The sequence below is a fragment of the Sarcophilus harrisii genome, chromosome 1 (assembly GCF_902635505.1).
Source record: "Sarcophilus harrisii chromosome 1, mSarHar1.11, whole genome shotgun sequence".
Classification (NCBI taxonomy): Eukaryota; Metazoa; Chordata; class Mammalia; order Dasyuromorphia; family Dasyuridae; genus Sarcophilus; species Sarcophilus harrisii.
In genome coordinates, this window is record NC_045426.1 from 486,633,712 (window position 1) to 486,646,609 (window position 12,898).

The 12,898-nt window shown below is 36.4% G+C and overlaps 1 long non-coding RNA gene across 1 annotated transcript in view; it reads left to right on the plus strand.

Annotated features, from left to right (window-relative positions):
* The first annotated feature begins 644 nt into the window (after positions 1-644).
* The window catches only part of LOC116421310, a 44,347-nt gene continuing 32,093 nt past the window's right edge, over positions 645-12,898 (plus strand). The window contains exon 1 of the long non-coding RNA XR_004231625.1: positions 645-772. This is a non-coding gene — a long non-coding RNA (uncharacterized LOC116421310). The remainder of the gene's footprint in view (positions 773-12,898) is intronic.

Below are 12,898 nucleotides of genomic sequence, written 5' to 3' on the forward strand. Positions count from 1 at the left end.
TCCTTGGCCATCACTCTCAGAAACTTTCCCTGCACAGGTGGTCATGAGATCATACAAAGAGAAAGGTGCCAAGGTTTTTGGTCCAAATTTCTAATTTAATTCTTATCTACCCTGTTTCTGGATTCTAAGGCATACTATAGGTATATGGAACAGGTTCTCATTTACTTGGGGCCTTTTATTTGGTCCTTCATATTTTTTATTTTGTATCTATGAGATGAGTCAGCAGGCATTTGGGGCTAATGTAGGTCTAATATAAAGTCCCAGAGAAAAGATAAGGAAATTCAGCAATGATGCAGGAGACTACTACTGGAACAAAATATTTTACACATTGTGAGATGTAGTTACTACATTGAATGTTTTTGTTTAATTTTCTTTGTCATAAGGGAGGATACAATTTAGGATAGTGTAGACTTTGTTTCCACTGTTTTTGCTTTTCTTAAAAATGCCTGTGATACAAAGACATATCAATAAAATATAGTTTTAAATGCAAATAAAATGATCACTAAACTCTTCTACAAAAAAACCTAAATCTCAACGCCTCTGATATGTTACATGAAAAACAAATTATCAAGGGGTTGTACTAATATCTAGCCTCTCAGAAATCTAAGGAGTTAAGGCAACCAGAATGAACATGCCTGAAACATTCCATCATACTGAAAATCCATTGTTTTAGCACCTACCATTGCTTTAGGAAGTTAGGCATGACAGTGGTTTCATTTTATTCTCTGATGTGGTATAACAGCCTGCAATATTTCATGTCCAAACATAGATGGTAAGAACAAAGCTGTCGGCCTGAAATATATTTAATAATGATGCTGATGCTGATAATTATAATGTTAATAATGATGATGATGATGATGATAATGGTAGTTAGCATTGATGTGGCATTTTAAGGTTTGCTTAACAAATATTATCTTATTTTATCCTCATAACAATCCTGGGAAGTAAGTGCTATTATTATCCTCATTTTATAGACAAGGAAAGTGAGGGACGGCATAGGTTAAAACGACTTGCTTAGGGTCTCACAGCTAGTAATAGTCTGAAGTTAGTGTAGGTCCAGCACTCTATCTATGTACCACCTAGAAGCCCATAGATAATATGCAAAAACTTTTTTTTTTCACTCCAGTTTCCCAAAACCTAGTCAAAACCCTTCTTTTATAAATGAGGAAATGGAGAAAAAGTCATTCAGTTTATGCAGGGTCACACACTACTAAATGCTGGTGGAGGAATGATTACTCTGGTCCCATGCCACCTGAAGACCTGGTATGTCACACTGCACCCCCTTCATTCTTCTTCAGGACCTTTCAGAGATTTGAGGGGATTTAGTCTCCTCCATTGACTCAAGCTTTCATTGATCATGGTTCCTCTGTTTTAAAGGTCTCTAGCACTCTGATTCTGTTTAACAATTAATTTGTTAGATTAGATCTGCAAAGAAATATTTACTTTAAAAACAAAACAACAACAACAACAAAAATCACCCAGATACTCCCTTCTCAGCACCAGGAAGATATAATCCACTTCTCCTCTCCCCTCCACTTCATTCTCTGGAAAGGGGAGGGGTATTAGTTTCACAGTTTAGTTTATTTCTTATATAGCACGCATCCCCACCCCCACCACCATGACCATGTTTCAAGTTCAAAGAACTTTGCATTCAAGTCCTAGTAATCTGGCTTTGCAGAGCTTCTCTACTGGGCTGCCAGCAACATCCAGTTTGAATTCTCCCTTCCAAGATCACATGGCTCAAGTTATAAGGACCCCATCTGCTGCTTTAAAAACTGGAAAGGAAATATTAAATCGACCAAGAGCTGAAACCCACTTTGGGAGTCCACAGGACCTAAGGGGTGGAGTGGTACTTCCCCCATACCCGACTTAGTGCATGGCACCTATTCTGCCAGTGTGACATTAAGTTAATAGCAAGAAGAGCTTCACCCTCAGTGAGGGGGTTCAGTCAAGTGACACATTGGATAGAACACTCAATCTGCACTCAGGGAAGCCTGATTTCAAATTTGGGTTCAAATCCCAGTTATAGGATGCTGGGCAAGTCACTTAATTTCTGCATCAGTTTTTTTCACTTGTAAAATGGGATAATAACTTCTACTTTTCAGGGTTAAAGTAAGTATCAAATGGGATAACATTCATAAAGTGCTTAGTTCAATTCCTGGCATGTAGTAGGTGCTTAATAAAGGTTTTTTTCTTCTAAGAGAGCTTTGAAGAGAGACAGACTGTCCCAGTCTGGCTATATAAAAAGTGGAAAGAGGTTGCTACCCCCAGATGGTAATGCAGGATGTTTTCTTTCAAACAGATTCCTTCCATCTCCCATACGCCTCCATCTTGGGTCATGTGCACACGTGCAAATCCTGGTTACACTAGTATTTGAATTCAATTTATCTGACTACAAATCTGGGGCAATTACAATTACATAATACTCTTTCTTTTCTTCTCTCTGAATAGGAATGAATATATAATTTCTGCTGTTATGAAACTTAATGTCTGATTTCACAATCATAGCCAGCGAGGTCGGAGAAGCTTAGGTTATCGCAGAGAACCTACCTATTACTCCATCTGGCAGATCTTGACAGAGGCTGCTACCATGTGGCAATGTGCCACAATGGACAGTTCCTGACTGGGGCAGTAAAGGCCATATGTCCATTTTGGGATTGTTTTTGAAGCATCTGAAATTATTCAGGCATAGAGGAGCCTTGGACCTATAAATCATTGAATTAGAGTCCAAATTCCTGCTTTGAACTATGAGTAAATCACTCAGTGCCTCAACTTCAGTTATTTCATTTTAAGATGGCAATAATAATATTTTTACTTTTCCCTCAACTCACTATCTGTATCAGTGATACAGAAACCACTTTGTAAACTCCATCTTTGTCAAGTGTTCTCCTTAAAACTCTGTGAGGTAGTTAATACCAGTATTACTCCCGTGATAACAAGGAGGAAAATGAGTCTCAGAATATGTGTCCATCAGATTGACGTCACGGCTTTTCACTTTTCTTTTCAAATCAGATACTTCATTAAGAAGAATAACTTGGACTATTTGAGATTCTCATCTTCTGTAATTCATAGCCAGCAGAGCCTAAGGGGATATTTTCAGGCCCAAACTCCCAGCTGTCCTTTCTACTGATGGAAACTGTTGTGGCAGAGCATGAATAGCTCAGCAAATGATTTTAGGAAAGATGTAAAGTTTCTTCCACATTGCCAAAGGGGGATTTCTCAAAAGCATTTCTCTATGTCAACTTCTACATAGATCATGTGGGACCTAGTGACAGCCAGACTGACTCTCCTCACACCCTCCCCAAGCCCCTTTTCCTGTGTTTTCACAGACTCTGGTGTCTTTGTCACTTGTCCCTGTGGGGAAGCTGACTCTGGGCTCATGCAAGAGTAGTGTTAATTTTAGTTGGCTAAGTGGAGTATCTAGAAATTCCTAGTATTATAAAAGCTCTGAGCTAAGATCTAGGGAATGATGTACTGTGAACTTAACTTGTTTATTTTTGAGTTTAGCAGAGTGAACCCTCCAATGAATGCACTTTGGGAGACTGAAGGCAGACTACTGATGGGACTGACATAGAATCTTTGCCATGAAGGGGCAGGACAATTCAGCAGATACTGAGGCTATCAAATCACTTTAATTATTGACATTAAAGCTTTGAGAACAAAGGAAATGTGCCAGGCCACATTAGAAGGACATCTGAGTAGGCTTTGGGGAAAAAAATATACCCAAAGGAGTTTGGGTTGGGATTGAGAGGGTTAGAGGAGAACCACAACTATTTAGCATATTAAGGAGTCTGTGAAAGGTAATCTAAACATCGGTCATGTTGCCAGTAGAACACATTTACTTTTAAGATAATCTCAGTTGTGAAGAAAATGGTAACCAAAGACTGATTGCTATCCCCTGAAGAACGCTATGTGGGAAATCATTCTTGGCTGCTTGCCTCTCTTAGTTTATTAGGGCCTATGGTTAGCATTGTATGCACCATTCACATCACAGGGCACCCATCACTAAGCCCTTGGTGGAATAAAAAGGAATTGAAGGAGTGTGCCTGAGAGATAGAGAGGACTATTCTTCTTAACTCATATAAAGCCCAACCGACTTGAGACCTCAGAAGCTGTACATCATGAGATAGTCCTCTAGGGCAATGTGACCTTAACATTTAAGAACTATTCATGTAATGCCAGCAACTTCTTTCATTCTACCACATTCCTCAAAATCTGACGTACTAAATTCTTTAAAGTAGAGCTCCTTGGGAACAATGAAAGGATTTACTTTTGGAACTGTCTTGGCTGTCTTATTGAGCCAGGATAGCTCCTTGAGGGGTCCCAATGCTCCTTCTTTTGTCAACCTCTTGTTTTCCACTAAACTCAGTTGGCCCTTAAGGGAGTCCAGTGCTTCCCCAGGTAATCAGCATGACAGGAGGCAGGTGGCCAACTGAAAAGGAAGAGCACAGGCTGTTGAAGAGTACTCATGCTAATAGGCTTTGGAATGCTGTCAGTTTAGGGACCTACTGTCTAACAAAGGACTAGGCACTCCAGACATAACATTTCAAATTTTGGATTGAGCTGGTGTCAGAGAAGCAGAGGAAACTGAAAAGGATGGAGTGTACTTTGAGAGGAAAAATGAACAAAAGATTCAGTATAGGAGCCAAGATCTTCTAATTGGGGAATTGGTATTGCTCAGAGAACTTTCTATTGCATCTCTGGTTGAAGTTTGCAAATGACACTCCTAAGAGTCAAAAACAAATGTTTCAAGGTAAAGAAGCATGCAGGAAAGACAGAGCTGTATTAAATAATAATAATATGATTTACATTGATACAGCACTTGAAGGATTACAAAGAGCTTTCCTCATGACATTTCTCTGAAATGTTTAGGGTAAGTATTATTAATCACATTTTCATAATACTAACAATACCATATTCACATAGCTGTTTAATTTGAAAAGCACTTTGCTCAAATTATTCAGTGAGGTACATGCTGCAAGTATTATCAACATTGTTCATGTGATGAAATTGAAACTCTGAGATGGTAAATACTTGCCCATGGTTATATAGCTAATAAATGTGATATTGATTCCATCCAGATCCAGCACTCTTTCACTACACCACGGATTCTTAAACTGGGTTCTGTGAACTTCAAAAAAAGATAACTATTTCAATATGTTTAGTTTCTTTTAAAATTATATATATTTCATTTTATGCATTTGAAAACTTTATTCTGAGGCATTAGAAGGCTGTCAAAGGAGTGCTAAGATTAAAAAAAAAGGTTAAGAACACCTGTGCTCCACCTTTAGATTTGAGATAGGGTGACACAAATATGTAACTCATATTCTGAGACAGCTTGCCCTGCTGGCTGGGGTCCCTAGCGTGCATCTGTTAGGTTCACTTAGGAATCTGAGGCTCCCCTAAAGGGGTTGGGAGGTTATCTTTATAGTTCAAAAGCCCACACAAGCATGTTTCCTTCTATGAAATTAGTTAGGAATTATCCCCATAGTCAGCTAATCTTTAGAAAGGGGTCAATTCTTCTTTGGAAAAGCCAGCCATACTCACACGTTCAATTCCTCTCTTTTTGACTTTCTAAATTTCTGTCTCTCTCCTGCCTCTCATATTCTTTTTATGTATTGTTTTATCTTATTAGAATATAAGCTTGTTGAGAACAAGAACTATATTTTTGCTTATATTTCTATTCCTAGAGCTTAGAACAATGGGTACCATATAATAAGAACTTAATAAATGCTTGCTAACAACTTGACTGGTATTATTGGTACAAAACACTTTTCCCTACAAATCAGACACACTCTTTCATCTCTATGGGAAGCTGAGCTCTAGACTAGAGAGCACATGTGGTAAATCACAGTGATTTATAGAAATACTTTTCTCTCTTCCCTGAAGTTCTCAAGATATTCTTGGTATCTCAAGATATTAGGCATAGTATGACTTCTCAGCTGACTCTTTGTAGAGCTGGGAATTTGCGTTCATTTTGGCCTTAGCTCCTGATGCAGATATTGTCAGGACCTACTAGCCACTGAGATCCCAACAAATGATTCTAAGATGCAGATGTGAAGATGAGATATTTAAAATCCTCTAGACCCTTATCTTTTTGGTTTGGGGGGATATCAAGGACAAAATGAAGTGTTCTTTACCATATTTCCCTGCACCCATCTTTCCCCCTTCCCTACTCCTAACCTCACCCTCAAAGCCCTCAGATTTTAATTGGAATACTTTCTCCTCATTCATCACTCACTGGAGTATAGTTAGTTCTTGGTTTTTTCCTCATATCTTGTTTTATAGAAAACCTACTGGTCATAATTACATCTAACAAATACTTTATCTGTCATCACTTCAGTTCTTCTAATGAGTCTAAATTGAGCAAGATTTTTTATACTTAGTTGAAAAGCCTTTGATTGATATGAGTCAATGGAAATATATTCTCACCTGACTAAAGTACTAAAGCATAATGCTTATTTATTATCTTTATATAAAAGGGGAATGTTTTACTCAATTGACTTCACCTTTACTCATAGGTCTTTGTATTTGAACAGCAAATCAGTTATAGAATTTCAGAGTTGGAAGGGACTTTTGCTATCATTTACTCTAGTTCCAGTCCACCTCGTTTTTTTTAATAGGTAAAGAGCCCAAAATCTAAAAGTAAAATTAATTATCCAAAGTTACTCGGTAACTAACTGGCAGTGATGGACATCAACTCTAGAATCACTGAATTCAGATATTTTCTACTATACTCCATTAGTCAATGCAGTTTCAACTTTCTGATCCTATGTTCTAAAACCAACTCAAACCTTTGTGCCCTGAAGTTACAAAGCAATGTTTTGAGAAATGGCTGATCACATATAAAAATACGCAAAGCCCTCCTACTTCAAGTCTCACTAAGAACAGAAATTCTGATCCTGATTATTATATTATTATTGTATGTCACTTGATAGCATAGAAAGTTCATAAGGCATTATAATAATGCTTCTTAATGTGACTTGTCAGTAAAATATGGAAATAATTCCTTTATACCCATCTGCATTAATATTATCCTACCTGCATTTAGTTAGTAGCAAGCATTGGCTTTTAGAGGTGATTGTTTCCTGCTGATTAATTCCTAGTACTAATAGTTAGATTACCAAATGACATACAGTAATCTTTTATTAACAGTGCAATTTTCATGTATAAAGATTTACATTTGCTGCAGGTTCTGCCAGGGGTATTTTTAATGAGAGTATTATAGCTGCACACTTTGCTGCTGGATTCCCTCTCTTGGTCTGACCAGGCACGACCAAATTTTGTTTCTAGTAAGTCCCTAACCCTTTCGCAACTGGTCAGTCAACAATTTATTACTGAGAGGTAGGGACATAAAAAACCAGAAACACAATCCCTGCCCTCAAAGGGTTTCTATTCTAATGTGGAATATAGCATGCAAATAATTTCACACATAAAATATATGTGTACATTCTCTTTTTACTCTCTTGTCCCAATGGTGAGTTTCTATCATAACCTTTATCTTAAGAAACATCCAGGCCAGCTGTTCTTCATTCCTTTCTCATCTTTTTTCTGACTCTTCACCATGTCTCAGCTAGCAGTTATACCTTAGCAATTCTCTCAGTCTCTGTGATAGTCTCACTTTACAAGATCTCTTTACCCCTGAAGCTTTCTAAGCCTATAACCTCCCTCTACCCCATGACCCCTTTCTTACAAGTTCCATTTTAATGAAAGACCCAGGTGAATCATCCTTCATTCTTTTTGGGCTCTTTTTCTGACTCTGGATTTTGTCACCATATCCCTATGGGGTGTATTGTCTTACCCCCAATCCCATTTTTCAGCTCCCTTTTAAGTGGTGTCTTTTTCTCTATAGAATGAAAGCTCTCTGAAGGTAGAGCATGTATTTCTTCCTTTATATTTGTATTCCCAATGTATTGAACAGTGCTTGGCACATAAGGGATGCTTAAAAATATTTGTTGACTTGATTGTGAGTGGAAAGTGATTTCAGAAAGAAAAACTTGCATGGGATTGGGGTGGATAATAGAAAGTGGTTTGAAGCAGAATCTTGAAAACCAGTGAGAAGTGAGGACAGAGAACATTACAGGTATGGAGAACAGTAAGGGAAAAGTCATGAAACAGGGAGCTACATAGTGCAGAGCTAGATAGAGCACTGGCCCTGGAGTAAAGAAGACCTGAATTGAAATCCAACCTTAGACACTTAACAATAACTATGTAGCCCTAAGCAAATCACTTAACCCAACAACCTTACCAAAAGAAAAAAAGGAAAAAAAAACTAATTAAAAAGAAAGAAGGAAAAAAGGCATGAAATTAGGAGGTAAATAATTTGTTAGAGGAACAGCAAGAAGGCTAGTGTCCATGGATGGAGTGGAGAAGAAGAAAGCATTCAAAGATTATAAAAAAAGATTGAAGGGGACAGATTGTGTAGGGCTTTAAATGTCAAATATGACTTGCCTCTTCCATAATTGTAGAGAAGAATCATCCAGTTGTCCAAGCCATATCATCTGGTTTCCCGCACCTCTCCCTTTGTCTCAACACCCAGCCCTAAGAACATCTCAGGCTATTTGACTTCTTTCTTCTTTTATAAACCTTCTCTTTCCCTATTCCATTCTATTGGGTCCTTTTAGATCATAAGGCTGTAGACTTAGAACTAGAAATGCATTAGTGATTAGTTACTTTCAAGGTCAAACAAGTAGGAGGCTGGGTTGGTTCTTTGACTGCAAATCCAGCAAACATCTTACTGTATTATGCTATTTCCATAGATTACTAGCTAATCTATTAAAACATTTGAGTTAAAGTGTTAATGGTAACCATGGTTTTGCTATTATTAGATATAATAGAGGGGATAAGCACCTCCATTTTTGATAAAGCTCTTCTTTGGTCTTAGTATTGTGAGGATTTCTAGCATAGTAGCAGCTCTAGTAGGGAGATATTTTTGAAGTAAAAGGATCTTTTTCAACACTCCTCAGTCCATCCATATTTGTAGAACATGGAACTCTTTGGATTGGTCTGGGAGTAGGGCAGGAAATAGCAATCATGGTTATCATATATCTTTTAGGACAGCTCCCACATAAATATATCTAATGCTTTTTCATTGGAAACAAAATTCATATTGAAGTTAATGAAAGCTAGAATAAGAGCAAATTCTATTCAATTAGCAGTGAATATAAGAATCTATAATTTAATATAGAATGAATATGCACAAATCTTGAATAGATATACAGAGAATATTAAAAAGCCACTGTCCTGCCACTATCACCATCATTTGGCATAGACTTGTGACACAGACAAGTTGTGTCTCTGTCTCTGTATTTGAATGAGAAATATGTGAGTTTGAAGTTAAACAAACTTAGTGTGGAAAATGTTATATTTATTAATCCCATTTATTTTGGTAAGCACAATTAAATAAGCTGGTTTTCAAAATGTTGACTTTTAAAAAATTGAAATAACCAGACTGGTTATAATCATTTGAAACTTTCAATATTAAATTTAATTGTTAATGTATTGTCCCTAAATTAAAATAATAACTTCATGATGGATAAAATATAAGCTGAGAAATTTGTATAGATTGTTTTATGAAAAGCAGAGCATTTCTTTAATAAGTAAAAGGGACACTTCAATAGATGTTTTAGAAATTATTATAAAATGTTGCATATGATAATAAAATTTTGCACATTCAGGAAAATCTCTTGTTTCTCTATGCAAAGGAGATTTACAGCTCCTTTACTTCTTATGTGAATTTGGATAATTTATCTGCTTTAGGTCACACATATTCTACAAAATGAAATGGTTTTACTGAATGATCTCTAAAGTTTCTTCCAACTCAAAATCCTATATTTATAATCCATTGCAGTCTATACATAAACAAAAATGGAGACATGAGGGAGGAAAAAGAAGAATCTAGTAAAAAAAATTCCATCTCCATTTTCCTTTTCTGGAACAGCAAAATTTATCCATTTAATGTAATAAGCATTTCTCAACTGAGATCTTGCTCATTTTGGTGATTCTCCTAAACTGAGGAGCAGCTAGGTGGTACAATGGATAGAGCTCCAGGTCTAGAGTCAGGAATACCTGAGTTTGAATCTGGTCTCAGACACTTACTAGCTGTGTGATCCTGAGTAAGTCAGTGAACACTGTTTGCCTCAATTTCCTCATTTGTAAAATGAGCTGGACAAAGAAATGACAAACCACTCCAGTATCTTTGCCAAGAAAACACTAAATGGAATCATGAAGAGTAGGATATGAATGAACAATAGCCACCTAGAATGAGGATTGCAAGGCAACTTCCTTGAGGTAGATATTTCCCCTTACTAGCCTGAGAAGACACATAGGACTTTCTATCATTTTATGTGGCCTCCAAAATGATTAGTGACTGTGAGTTAGCAGCACAAGTCAGATTCTTATTTGATGAACTATTTTCCCTGTGATCTATAAATTGAATTGTAAACTCTCTTGACTTAACTTTAAGGTTTTTTTAAAAAAATATTTTCTTTTCTCTTGCACTTCTAACCTGGGTTTAACAGTCAAAGTGAAATGAAAAATTCCTCCTTTATCTATCCCTAATTCCTTCTCTGTCCCTCCAAGGAGGAAAAGATGGAACATAAGATTATAATGAACAGACTGAACTTGCCTAGGCAAACCAATGAAGAGAGTGCCTGAACTTTCATTTCTTGGCTACTTTCTTTTGGGTCTTTACTTCCTTTTTTGAGCATAACTTTAGAAACTAGAGTTCCTAAATTCAACTCATTAGTACCAGATTGCTAATCTGAGCAGTTGCTTCTTTTAAAAAAATATTTTGTCATCCCACAGGAGTTACTCCTATTTTTTTCTATTTTAATAGCTTTTAAATTTTATTTAGTAGCTTTATTTGATTTATTATTTATTTAATTTTATTTAATAGCTTAAATTTATTAATTTATTTATTAAATAAATAGCTATTTATTTGCAAAGATAGTTTTCAACATTCATCCTTACAAAATCTTGTGTTCCAAATGTTTCTCTTTTCCCTCTCCCAGAGAGCAAGTAATCCACTATAGGATAAGCATATGCAATTCTACTAAGCATATTTCCACATTTACCATGCTGTACAAGAAAAATCAGATCAAAAAGGAGAAAAAAATGAAAAAAAAAAACAAGCAAACAACAACAACAATAGAAAAACTGAAAATACTATATTGTGATACATATTCAGTACCCATAGTTGTCTCTCGGGATGCAGATGTGAGCAGTTGCTTCTTACCCTGCAGCTGATGGACCAAAAGCATACTTTAAGGATCTAAGATATAAGGATATTGCCAGTCTTGAAATTATTGTGAATTGTTCTGATGGTATAGATATGTATTGAATTGTGAGTATTTGTTCAGCAGGAGCCAAATGAACACTATGTTTCTGTGTTTATTTGTGAGCTCCAGCAAGCTCTTTATATATCAGTCCTTTTCATTAGTAGGTGAAGTAAAAGGTGTCTCATCCTTAATATCTATATTGTACATTGAGTTTCTAAAAACTCTGAGAATGGAGACTCTCTTACTTATATGTAGAGAAAGATAGACATAAAAGCTATGCAAAAAAAATTTAGCTTTGGAGATTTTCCCTATTTTACCAAAAAGAAAAAGATCAAAATTCTAGAATAAAGAATTTATGTTTCCGAATCCTGTGCCTGGATCATTTAGGCACCTTCATATCGCTAAGAAAGAGTGGTACCCTTAGGAGGTACTATAAGAATTGTAGAAGATTATGCAAAACATTAAAGGCAAAAAAGGGGGAGCATCAAAACATACCAGGTAATCCTAAACATATGTTGTCACCATCTCTGTGGGGCTCCTTAGAGCAAAGGGACTGGAGTCTGCATTGCCTAGATGGATCCCCAAAGACAATTCCCATTTTGCTGACACCAATCACATACAAAATATGCAAAATGCCATCCCCAAAGGCAGACAAATTTATGTGGTTACAATCAAACCGTCTGTAACTACATAATGAAATAGCATGCCCTTCTCAACTCTTTTGAGGGAAAGAGCTGGTATTTACTTACTTACCTTAATGCTTGACTGGAGTAAATATTTTTAATGCATTATTATAGCGCTAAATTGTCAATTAAAGAGACAGATATTTCTCTGTTGGAACTGTTTTGGAAAGCAAAATAATCCCTAATGACACTGAGCAATCATATCAAACACAACATTCAAATGCTGTATTTCCTCTCGGGCCCCATATGGAATAGTTAAATTCCAGTGGGCTTTATCAATTAATTGGAAGGCAAATAATGATAGATGCATCAGTTAAAGTACTAATCTCCAACTTTCAAATACAATAGCAACAAAAATTATCTATAGACAATGAGTTCATATTCCAGGTTGGAATTAAATTGAGTGAGGACATTGAACTAGAGAAAAGTGAAGAAAGTATGTAATTTCAAACAGGCTGCCAGGCTAGTGCCCTGGCTGATCTCTAGGTTTATGTGACTACAGTAGTGAAATAAATGTTTGCTTTTTTTAAAGGCTGGAAAGATTTTATTTTATATTCTCGCAGGAAGGGATGTTCCCAATTTCATGGAACAGGGACACACTTTACAGAGGCCAAATCAAATCTTTTTGTATTAGCCTTCCTTCCATCAGGATCCTGGTTTGTCATCCTCTTTCCAGATTACAATTTTCCTTTTTAAAGTAACAGTAAACTCAATTCTAAGCAAAATGTGATCAGAACAACTCTCCCTTTTGTCCTTTGAATTCTTGCTGTTTGCCTTCACTTTTCTAATCCTTCTTTGTCCAAGTGGTAACTTTTCCCTGTTTCCTTAACTGCATTAATGTCCCAGTTTTCCCACATCCCCTCCAACATTTGTCATATTTTCCTGTCATTTAAGCCAATCTGAGAGGTGTGAAGTGATACGTTAGAGCTATTTTAA